Raw genomic sequence first — 12,111 nt, forward strand, 5'->3', positions numbered from 1 at the left:
CGCACTGGTGTTGCCTCTCCGCAGAAGAATCCCCTGCTGTAAATATTCGTGGCCGACGTCGTTGTCAGAAAAAAACGACCCCTGACGCATGGACCAATGCGGGCGATGCACTAGAGAATCCTCATGCTGGTTGGTCTGACCGTAATAACCCGCGGCCCATTTATCTTCATGATTATGGAAGGTGGTGGCAATAAAGTCTTGTCCCCCCCGCTCACCTTTGTCGGGAGGTGTGTCTTGTAAAACAATGGGGTCCTTAACACCCTTTGGTGGCAAGTTAGGTGCAGGCAAACACCGACTTGGTCGGTGGAGAGACTGGTGGAATTTTCTTCTCTTGGTCTGATAGACCCTCGGGATTTTCTTCCGCAGAATTTGTAAACACTTCATCCCATCAGAAAATATATTACTTAAGAAAAATAATATGGAAATGCAGCAAGATCTAAAATAATACTTGGAATAACCTTGGTGGATGCAACAAGGGTGATACGGTCCGATAGCTTCACCTTATTGTGTTTCTTGGGAACTGCATGCTTGGACACATGTGACTTGCCCTTCCCAGCTGGCTTGGAGGTGTCCGCATCAACAACCTCATGTTCATCCTCGTTGGTAACAACCTCAGCAGTACTTTTCACCGCATCCGCATCTTTGCTAGTGGATGGTTTCTGCTTCCTCTTGCAGTTCAGACCTGCAATGTCATTCATGATACTCTCAGCATCAGTAGTATCAACTGAGGATTCTTCTTTTTCGTAGGGTGATGACTCATCACTGGAAGTAAAGAGTACAATCACCCCATTAGAAGTGAATGCTTAAAGAGGACGAGGGTTTCGAGCTCCCTCACCTTTGGCAAGCATCTCCTCACCTTTTGCAAACGTCGCCTCAGACACCACTAGCTCCGGGCGTAAAGCAGCAGGAAATAGGAAGTTATCGCGGGTGCGATCAAGAAACGGCGGCTTCTCGGGATCTCGAGGGCGACGATCCATCAATCCTTGCACACAATCCAGCAATGTGCACATGTTCGATCCCTCACCTGCACAAACAAACAATTAGCATTTTTAAAGAGAAAAAAGAAAAGGTCCTTAAGAAATAAAAGATAGACATACTCTTGTCAGGCCTTTCATAGAAAGGTTCCAAATCTGGAAAAGGCCACAAGCGGCTCATGCCGGCACGCACCAACGCACCCTCAGATATCGCACGCATGGGCGTGGGCGTGCGGGTCATTGTATTAAAACATGGAAGGTTAGCGTGTGTTGCAGCACGTATTTCCGGCAGCTTGTCGGTGGAGGAGCGGCGGATCATCAGGAAGGGAACAACACCTTCCCGGATCCAGAAGAACTTTGGACGCCATTCATGAGCACTGCGTGGCGATTCAGTGCCTATGACGGTCTTGCTCACGGCTGACCAGCTATACCACCCACCGCGGCTCCCAATGTTGTAGAAGACGGCAAATTTATCAACAGAGGTTACCAAGTTGTTAGCACGGCAACAAAAATTCGAAGTATCGGATCCTCATCAATCCGAACGGATGCACTTGTGATAAGTGGACACCGTACTCCGTCAAAACAGCTCTAACGATCTTCGTCACTGGAAATCGGAGATTCCCGGTAGTGAAGTCTTCAGCGTATAAGGCCATTTTCTCTTTTGGAGGCCTGCTGGTAATAGATCCGGTAGCTGGGAACTCCGGTTCCCACTCCAGCGCCAAACCATAGACGTCATTATGTCTTCGTAATCCCTCTTCTTCCAACTGACAACGATGTTGTCAATGGAAGGATTTCTTTTATTTTCCCCGACCATTATCTTGGTAGGTAATGTGTAACAGCGTGTAATCGTGAAATCTTGGCGAAGTATGGATCTGGAATTCAAGAGAAAATTCTAAAAGAATGAGAGTTTGGAAGCGATAAAAATGAAAATGGGGAAGAAACTGCTTTATTTATACCCATCGCAATTAATGCGATGTAAAGGTCGCTAGTGGAGAGAGAAAGTGTGGTCCAACCAGATGGTGACACGTCAGGCGGGAAAAGCGGAAAAGTAAAGAGGGCAGTGGATAGCTAGCATGCACGTCGCTTCAACTGTCCCGTCGCATCTTTTTCCACGCCTACCTAAACAAAATAAAATATCTCCATATCCACTTGCAAGTTCAAAAACATCCAAAAATATCTCAAGTCCAAAAATTACGCAAATATTAAAAATATATATATTTTTATATAACATAAAAAGCTTCTTATATTGATATCAAAAGAGGATTACAGAAGTTACATCTACTAAGTTACAAGAATTTATATCAGCTATTCTATGGAACTTGACTGGACGTGATCTTCGGGCCTTGGGTCTTCGAAGTGGGAGTATCTGGCTCGGGGGAAATTGGCGGAGTATACGGTGTTTCCTCAGATGTTTCTTGAAGATACTCTTTTAGGCGAGGAATGCCATCCACCACTGCGGCACATTCAAGGATCACAGACTGAATAGGAAACGACAGATCGTCATACTCCCTCATGAGGTGATTGTACTCCCTTGCAACATTTACACCATGCAATTGATGATCCGCCACTGATCGACCAGCCTTCGCGTACTCAAGATCTTCCTCGAAACCAACCCAGCGGCTAGCCTGAGTTGAGGTATTGAGTAGTACGAGAAGACTATCAGTCAACTCTGGCCCCTCCTTGATGTGCTTGATAACCTATTAAGAATAACAAACACAGGAAAAAGGTCAACAAGGTGGCCAAAGCAAAGAATAAAAGCTGAGTAATGGGAGCAAAACGCGTACCAACCCAAGACCCTCATCCAATAACCATTGGCTCTCTTCTTCAACCCGCTTAGATTTCTCCTTCAACGCACGATACCCTTCGGCCATGTTCAAGTTGTCCCCGTACAACTTGGCCGCACGGGCTTGCACCTCCTCATGAGCTTTCAGCAAAGCTTCATGGGAAGCCTTCATCTCGACATTCCTTTTCTCCATCACCTCCACGTGCTCTTTCCTTAGCTTGGTCTCTCCCTCGTAAGATTGGATAATGTTACCTTGATTGGTAACTTGAGACTCCAAGGCAGCATTAGCTTCAAGATCCTTAGCTAGATCCGCCTCCTTCTTCTAGCCTCGTCCCAGGTAGATTTGATGAGGGAATTGTGTTTTTTACACGCCTCCTCCCATTGGTGGGCGGCAGCAATATGCTTGTCCTTTTCTACTTAGAGATCAATCCCAGCGTATTTAAGCTTCCATTCAGCAGTGTTAGCCCTTAAACGCTGGTCATCAGCGGCTTTCTTGGCCTCTTCGATGGCCCGGGACATTTTTCCCCACTTCTCCCCCATTGAATGGCATTCTCGAGGGATCACCTGCCCGCTAGACACTGTGTTGGCCAAAACAACACTGAAGTCCATACCGAGATCATGGCGGGAGCGACCACACTGAAAAGCTCGATCTGCAGGAGGAACACTTTGGCTGATGAATGCGGCACAAGTGTCCGGATCCATGAAACGAGATGCTTGCGTAATGGTCAATAGCGGGATGTATAGGTGATCATCCTCCCCCGGATTCGCCACCCCGTAATAATAAAAATTGGAAGAGTGGGAATGGGAAGTATCCCCACCACCAGATGGGCGTAGGGCATCCTGTTAAGGCTCATCTTGCAATTTGTGTGAAATATGAGGAGGAGAAGGCGGAGATGGAGGCGTAGAATGATGTGGGGTATCCTGCATTAATGGATCCTTAGTGTCTTGAATTGGTTCCATCTCCTTAAAACCACACACGTCATCGGATATGACAATTGTTGGGGCCGAATCATTTGTTGATGGTGGAGGAGATGATGGCTTTTCCGTTGATGGCGGTAGAGACGGTGGTTTCTCTATCGATGGCGGAGGATATGGTGGCGTTTCCGTCGTTGCATCCTGTTGCGGCGCATTACCAGTTTATGCAAGACAGAAACAGTTCAATAATAGCTAACACTTAACAAAAAGCTGATTCAGGAGTCAAAAACTTACTTGAGGAAGCTGTCATCAGGTCACGCACCATAAGACAGACCCTATGCTTCTTTGGGCCTTGTGCCCGATGATTCTTCTTCACCGGTTCCTCGTCGACATCTACCTGGCTAGAGCCCGCATCACTTGCTTTTGAGGACTGCTGCTTCCTATTCCGTTCCAGCTCTGCTAACGCACACATAACAAAGGAAGTTTCAGAAGCATCATCAGAGTCAAATTCCTCTCAAGATGATGATTCATCACTCGAGGATAACATTAAAATCCTCCAGTCGGAGGTTAACGCATTTAGAGGATAAGGGTTCAAGACGTACGCACCTATCTGGAAGATAGCCTCAGAAACCACTGGCTCAACACGCACAGCGGAAGGGAAAATGAAGTGATCCCGGGTCTTGTCCAGTATAGGCAGAGCCTTAGCATCGCAAATGCGTTTTTGCGGACACCAAGCGTCATCAAAAAGGGCCTCAATCATTGACCCCTCACCTGAAAAGAAACGCAAAAGAGCTAAGTAAAGCGAAAAAAAACATGTGGAAAAGACTTACTTTCATCCACATTCTGGAAGAAAGGCTCCAGATCTGGGTATGGCCACAAGCGGTTTTTGCATGGGCGTAGGTTTTTGCACTAAGATGCTGAACCACACCTGACCTTAGAAAAAAGCAACCTTCATATCCGGAAGCTTCTCGTTGTGTGGACGTCGGACCATAGTGATGGGAACGACATCCTCCCGCAACCAAAAGAATTTGGTCCTCCGCTCATACGCGCTACGGGGAGGCTCGGTACCAATGACCCTCTTGTCCACCGAGGCGCAGTTATACCACTCGCCGTTTCCGTGCATTTTGTAAAACACGGAGAATTTGTCAACCTTGGGCACAATATTGTTTGCCTGGCATACGAATTCGAAGTGACAAATTCGCATGAGGCCAAACGGGTGCACCTGCGATAGATGTATCCCATGGCTAGTCAAAATATTACCCAAGAACTTGGTTATCGGAAACCGAAGATTCCCATGGGAGAAGAAATCGGCATATACCGCCATCTTGCCGGTTGGAGGCTTTTCAGCAATAGATCCGGCAGCTGGGAACTTCGGTTCCTACTCCGGTGGAATCCCATACGCCGTAATAAGCTTCTCATATTCTGGACGCTTCCAACTTATTGCAATATTCTCCATGGTTGGAGAAGATGATTTCTTTTCTCCGGCCATTATTGGTAAAGGATAGCACCGAGCAATTTTGAAAAGATAAAAGTAATTAATCGAGAATTCGAGAGAGAAATGGAGAAGAAAGTTAGAAATCAAGGGCGATAAAGCTTCGAACGAAGGCTAACTGCTTCTATTTATACTCATCGCAATAAATGCGATGAGATGGGAACATTAGAGAGAGCAATGGGTGGTCCAACAAAATAGTGCCACGTCACGCGGGAAAACCGAAAAAGCGAAAAGGTGAACAGTCGGGTACAGTGACATCCGGCATTAACATCATGTCAACTGTGCAATAGCCGGCAGAATGTCCCTTCGTACTTTTCCATTGTTATCCACACCAACAGAAAATATCACCACAACAACTTGCAAATTCAAAAAATCCCCAAAAATATCTTAAGTTCAAAATTTCACCCGCATAAAGACTTCACGCGGAAGAAACACTGGACCGGGGGGACTTATAGAGGTAGGGTACCAAAAAGACTTAAATACCCTTAAGTACCACCCGCCGGTCAGAGGGGTTCCCCTCATAGGACACCCTTTGGACATATAAATCACCCGCATAACTCAAGACAAAGTAAGAACAACATTATATCCTAGAGACTATGTGCGGGAGGATCTAGACGCCCTCAGAAGTCATACGCAGGGTACTGTTTACACCCGCAAGGATGGCCGGAAGGCAACGTCATAGGACAGTTGTATTTAATCAACTCTCTTCTAGAAGATTTACCAAGATCCTTTCTTGATAAACACGTGATCCTTCGACCAATAGAAGAAGGGCGCCTGTCCAGGTTGTTACAACCATACACATGGCCAGGATTATCCCGTCCTATCATATACGGACACGTGTCTAGGTTGTTACAACCATGCACATGGGCCGTATAGCTCAACCTATTACATAAGGACACGTGTCTAGGAGGTTGCAAGGTCATCTTCTAGAAAGGGATAGCTGGGCGAATTATATTCCCACATCCTTCGGCTATAAATACTCTACAATCTCCATGAGGTAAGATATTCACTCTCCACTATCTACTCTTAATACTTAAGTACTTTATCTTCACCGGAAATTGTACTTACTCTCACGCCGGAGGGTGATTAAGAGAAGACCCCCCCCCCCCCCTCTCTTGCCCTTCCCGTAACGAGCTCATGGTGGTTGTTTTGCAGGTTTCTGTCATTGGACTTCAGGAGATAGAACTCGTATCGTTAGTCAGTTTATACTTGACCCATACCCTGTGGACTCATTGGACCTAAGCCCTTAGGAGATTCGGTTCCGTGTTTCTTCAGTTTCCCATATATGTAAGGAATAACTCAACCCATTTACATTACAAAGAAAAATATCATGTACGCACCTCATCAATAAGTATTTTATAAAAATCACAACTATTTAAATTGAAAAATGCCACATGTGTGTCTTGTAGAACATGTGCAATGTAAAGGATTGTGGAGAAGGATGAACTTGACATGTGAAATGTTATAGATTTGGCAATGGTTTTGTGTCCATTTTTAAACTTTTAGCTCCTTGTACTTTTGATGAATCAACCCAAATCATGACAATTGTCACTTCTTTCTTGGTTATATTAGGAGTCTCGTGTCGCTACGTTGGGGCAAATCATCATTGGATTCTTGGTGTTGATGTGTCTTGGGTTCTTCGTGTTGATGTGTCTTGGGTACGATTTCTTCCTTAAATTCTTCGAATTGCTTGTCATGTTGTGATTGAAGGGAAATTTAATGAAGTATAGATTAATTTTGTGCAAGTTGTTGGAATCATGGAAACAACTGTGGGTTAATTGATTTAGTCAGTTTTACATAGTGTTTTGAAACCTGGCCCGGCAGGTCGGACCGGTCCCTATACCGGGTTGGGTCACTGTATTTGGCTCGTTTTCGAAAAACCCGCCGGCCAGTTTGCGGGTGAGGGGTCGGCCCGGACCAGTTGACCCGGTGGGTGAACCGGTAAAACCCATTTTTTCATTAAATCCAAAATGAAATGTGCATGCCGGGATTCGAAATTGGGTCATTTTGAAGATAAAAGCTTTAATAATTACCCATGAGCCAACCAAGCAAGCTTCATTGATGTCTCTAATGATCAAACTAAATCATACATATTTAAAAAGCAATGTATAAAACATAAATAAACACTAAAGTTTATTATTATTATTATTGGATATCATTTATTTTTATATGTATATGAATTATATATATATGCAATTATATATTTAAATTATTTATGACATTATCCGGGTCAAACACCGGTCCGCCATCCCGGGTTGATCCGACCTTTGACCCGGTAAGGCGTCCGAGTCGACGTCCGAGCCGAGTCTGAAAAAATGGTTATACACTTCATTTTGCGAGGGTACGAGCTGCTTTTTGCAAGTGTTTCGATTAGAAACACTTCTTTTTTTAGCATTGCAAGTGGTTGAATCCATTGAAGCTTTGAGATTGAGAAAGTAGAAGACTGAAAAAATTGTGAGAAGTTATGGATCGAATGAGTATATTTATAGGGTTAGTTTAATTTAATTTTCATAATGGCTACCTCGGGGCAATCGGCAAAAGTTTCCCGAATGCGATTTATTTATCTCGGTACAAACAATGGGGTCACGTTCCTGTCGCTACTGTTGAGACACGTCACCTGCCCAGACCATCCTTACCTCAATTATATGTAGCCATATCCATATATTGATCATATAAGTTGTGAAAACATTGGCATATACATCATTAAATAGAAAGCTTCAACTCTTCAAGGCCAAGTTTATACATAACTATCTTAACTTGTTGAAAATGAAATCAATACCAATGAAATACATAAACTAAAAGACAATGATAATTTGGTCATAATGATGCTTTAACTACGTACCTAAAGTGTCCTGAATAAATTGACATGCGAGTCAAAATTCATAGAACAAGAATGATAATACATGTTAAAGGGTTATTAGTATTGCTATAATTGAGCAACAAGCTGCTCTTGCTCCATGTATGGCAGGATTCCAGGGTGGAAAGCAGGATTCCATTGGACAATTGCTGCACTTCCAAGTTCCAAGTCGATGATTGAACTTTCAAAGCCATAGTCATTCTTCTAGCAAATTTAGTTAACTATAACGGTTTAAGTTAAATAAGGTTTCGATAAGTTTATTTTTTTTTGACTCATCTTATAATTTTGCTTTTGGATTTTTGTACCACGTTTAATTAGTAAATTGTTTGTGTATGTGTTAATGTTTTGAGTACAATCGACCTATAAGATCATCTACAATTGTCATTATGTGGCATACTACATACACTATTTATGAACTCTGAAATTAGAGAGGGAGGGTGAATTTTAGAAAGATGAGAGATGTCTATAGAGTGACGAGATGTGTGTATTATAGATTGATAAATTTAGTCGAATTAATCTAATTACATGCTCATTATAGCCTTGGTTTTAAAAAGCGAGAGGCGAAGAAAAGCGATTGGGTTTAAAGCATAATCGTGAAGCGGCAGACGCAAAAGCGAGAACTTTTTGTACATGAGGTGAACATACTTACATAGTTTTTATATATGTATATATATCATGGGTTTTTTAGCATCCCGACCCATAATGTAGCTATATTTAACCATTAAAACATATGACTTAATATATATATATATATATATATATATATAGGATGAGTATCATTACAGAACTGCTAAATTATTTAAGAATTTAAAGGAACCCTTGAAAATTAACGTTTTTTTATAATTTTTTTTGTATGTTAATGTTCGTTGAGAGTAGTTTTATCATTTTTTTAAATTTATATCTATGATTACAATCTTGAAATTAGTTTTTATACACATCTATGTTTTGTTTTACACCTATGTAAATCTGTTAGTACATAAATTTTACATATATGTAAACTTGCGATTAATATATGTAATTAAAATCTTTTATATGAAATATAATAAAACTACTCTTAAATAATGTTAATATATATTACCTATACATACAACCTAAAAAGCATATTGTACAATATTTAGAAGCTTAAAAACCATTTGTGTACAAAAGGCGAGTGCCTCAACTTCGCCTTAGGTCGCGTTTTGTCTAAAAATCTCGCCTCAAGCTCGCCTTTTAAACATTGCTCGCCTTAATTAGCCTAAAGCGAAGAGGCCCTCGCCTTAGGTCGCCTCTCTCCTTGATTCACCTCAGGGGCGCTTTTTTAAACCAAGATTATAGCTAAACTTTAAAAATGAAAGAAAACAAACTGAAAAAAAAAAGTCTAAATTGATCTATAGATAACGTTATCCGCTAGGGTAAGTTGACAAACAAAGAAAAAGTTGTTTGAAAGAAAATTAAAAGTATCAAAAGAATCTAGATATGACTTATGAGATGAGAAGGTTGTGTATGGCAGCTATGCACAACAGAAAACAGATATATATATATTGCTCTAAAGCAGTGTCGATTAGCTGCTCCCCACTGATATTGATATGTCCAAGACGTGTCCGTTCCTAGGTTTCCCCAAATTCATTCACAACTACGTTATTCTTTTTTTATTCTTTTTCTTTTACCTTATTCTTTTTTAGTTCAAACCTAGAAAAGAATATAGCCCTAGTATTCTTAAGAGCCAAATAAGTAATTATCAGCAAATAATATATAACCCACGTACAAAATTTTTCAATAAATTAGAGTGTTCTATCTCAGGTAATAGGTGAATTTATGTAGGAGTTTTTAAGTATTAGCAGGCTTGTAATTTTGTTGTTAAGAAAATATTAAAACATTAAACAAAAATTGATTAAAAAACTAGAAAAGTGAATTTGTTATTTCAAACAAAGATTTTCTTTTTTCATTTTCAATCATCTGAGTTCGTTATCTAAAATAACAAAAAAGACCATTTATTTTCTAAATGTACTGCAATTGCCTTCAATGACAATTTTTAAAGGAACAAACTTTTATTTCTTAAAAAATGAAGATGAAAAATATTTAAATTAAGGATAAATAAGGGGGAAACATATTCTCCACGAGAAAAAAAGTTGTAATAATTATAGTGATATCTAAAGAATCGATAGCAATTAACTGAAATATAATGTATTATACCTTGATTAATTCCTGCACCAAACAAGTACTGCATCCTTTAGAACATTTCTCAAAAGTCTTTCGTTATATGTAAAAGCAAACTTAAACTAGTATTTTCAAGATAAGATAATAATTTGGCTTTTTTATTTTGGTTTGGATATCACCTTCTCCGTACTATAACTATAAGAAATCATATAATATCAACTTAAATTAATATATCCAACTTATAACGAACACGAGTACACAACTGAGAAAAACGAATATCGTGAGTTTTTTTAAGTATATGAATCTTTTAAGATTATATTTTGAAAGAATTTAAGTTGAATTTCTTAAAGCTATTTTTCTTTAAATACAAGGATGATCAAATTTTATAAAATTACTTATATTGATAATGCTAAAAATATATGAACTGAACATATATAGTAAAAAAATCACGTATTGATGGATAATGAATGGGTAGTCCATAAACGCCCGTGAACAAAATAGAGAGAATTATAAAGATACGGGCAAACGAAGATCTATCATAATTAACAAGCTATGTTTTCGATCATAAAAGATCTAGGTAAGGATATGTTTTGATGCACAAGGATATGTTTTTTATATGTGAAGGTTTATACACTAGTTCAGAGTAAAAGGCTACACTGATACTAATTTTCGTCCCAGCCGAAAATGATCTTGGACGAAAATCACTAAATTCATGAAGTGATCCAACTTATAATCCAAGCAAAGATAGTTAAGCAGTTTAATATAATAGCATAGATTAAATGTTGACATAGAAGCAAAATATATATTGATGGTTGGGATCATCATAACCACACTCAATAAAGCATACCTCCACCGTTTATAGTTTTATCTGCCTGCCGGCATAATGACATTCTTTGCTTGGAGTAAAGTTATTACTTATTAACTAGTTACTAGACGCAAATAATTATAAAATTGTGTAATCATCTTCAACTTTTCATTAATCCAAACTGGTTAATAACTCGTTTGTATCTAACATATATATTTGCCAACACAAAAACCATAACAAAATTGTTGTCCAAAGACACAAAATTTTCGTTCCTCGGAATTTACAAATTCCAAAGACAAAGAAACATCACTTAGAAACATCTTTGCCTTCCGCGACAACGACGGAGGGTGTCGCTAAATATGTCGGAACTTCGTCTCCAGCCATAATCACCACAATTTTGGGGCCATCATCTACCCCATTACAACCATTGTACGCCGCCTTCTGCGTGTCGTCACCACCTTCCATATCTCCACCCGACAACCGCCGTCTTTGTTGAGAACACGCTAAAATGATCAACGCTATTGCTATCAGAGCAAGTACTACTGATATTCCTCCAAATAAATATATCAGTGGTGAATCAAACCTCCACAATGAAGCTTCAGATGATCCCATTATGATTTTGTGTATGTGTTTTTGGTTGGTGTGTGATTAATTGTGTCTTGTGTGTGATGATGTGAAAGTTGTAAATGAGATAGGGCAAACATATATAGCGGGAAATGTACAACATGCAATGAATGCATGGTGTATAGCTTCTGAAACAAAAGTTAGTTAATGGAGCAATGAATTGAGCCATGAATAAAGGGTGGATTCTTGTTGAGTTTTTTTCCTTCTAGATAATCATTTTTTTATTTTAAGTAATTTCATGGTGCTTCAGAATACATAAATAAAAAAGTTAAAGTGGGTTTTAAATTCAGAAAAAGAAAATTGTTTTAAAGTGTAGAAGAAAATCAGGCAAAGAACACCCCCCTTGAAGAGCCCGAAAAGAATGGAAAAAAAATACAGGGTCGACCGGGAATACCACCCCCGGTTTGTCCCTAGCGTTTTTCCATTGCATCCGTGGAATGCTCACTGATTTTAACCGATGATACTTTTTGTTGACCTTTTTTTAAGAAATTGGATCATGGGTATTGGAAATTGTAGAAGGACTTC

General features: G+C 39.9%; 1 pseudogene; it reads right to left on the reverse strand.

Moving 5' to 3' along the window:
• Positions 1 to 11,268: 11,268 nt before the first annotated feature.
• LOC143597572 (protein GLUTAMINE DUMPER 4 pseudogene) lies at positions 11,269 to 11,574 on the reverse strand (annotated as a pseudogene).
• Positions 11,575 to 12,111: the final 537 nt, after the last annotated feature.

The sequence above is a fragment of the Bidens hawaiensis genome, unplaced genomic scaffold (assembly GCF_021521415.1).
Source record: "Bidens hawaiensis isolate Kalapana, Puna unplaced genomic scaffold, B.hawaiensis_p1.1 tig00048531_1, whole genome shotgun sequence".
Classification (NCBI taxonomy): Eukaryota; Viridiplantae; Streptophyta; class Magnoliopsida; order Asterales; family Asteraceae; genus Bidens; species Bidens hawaiensis.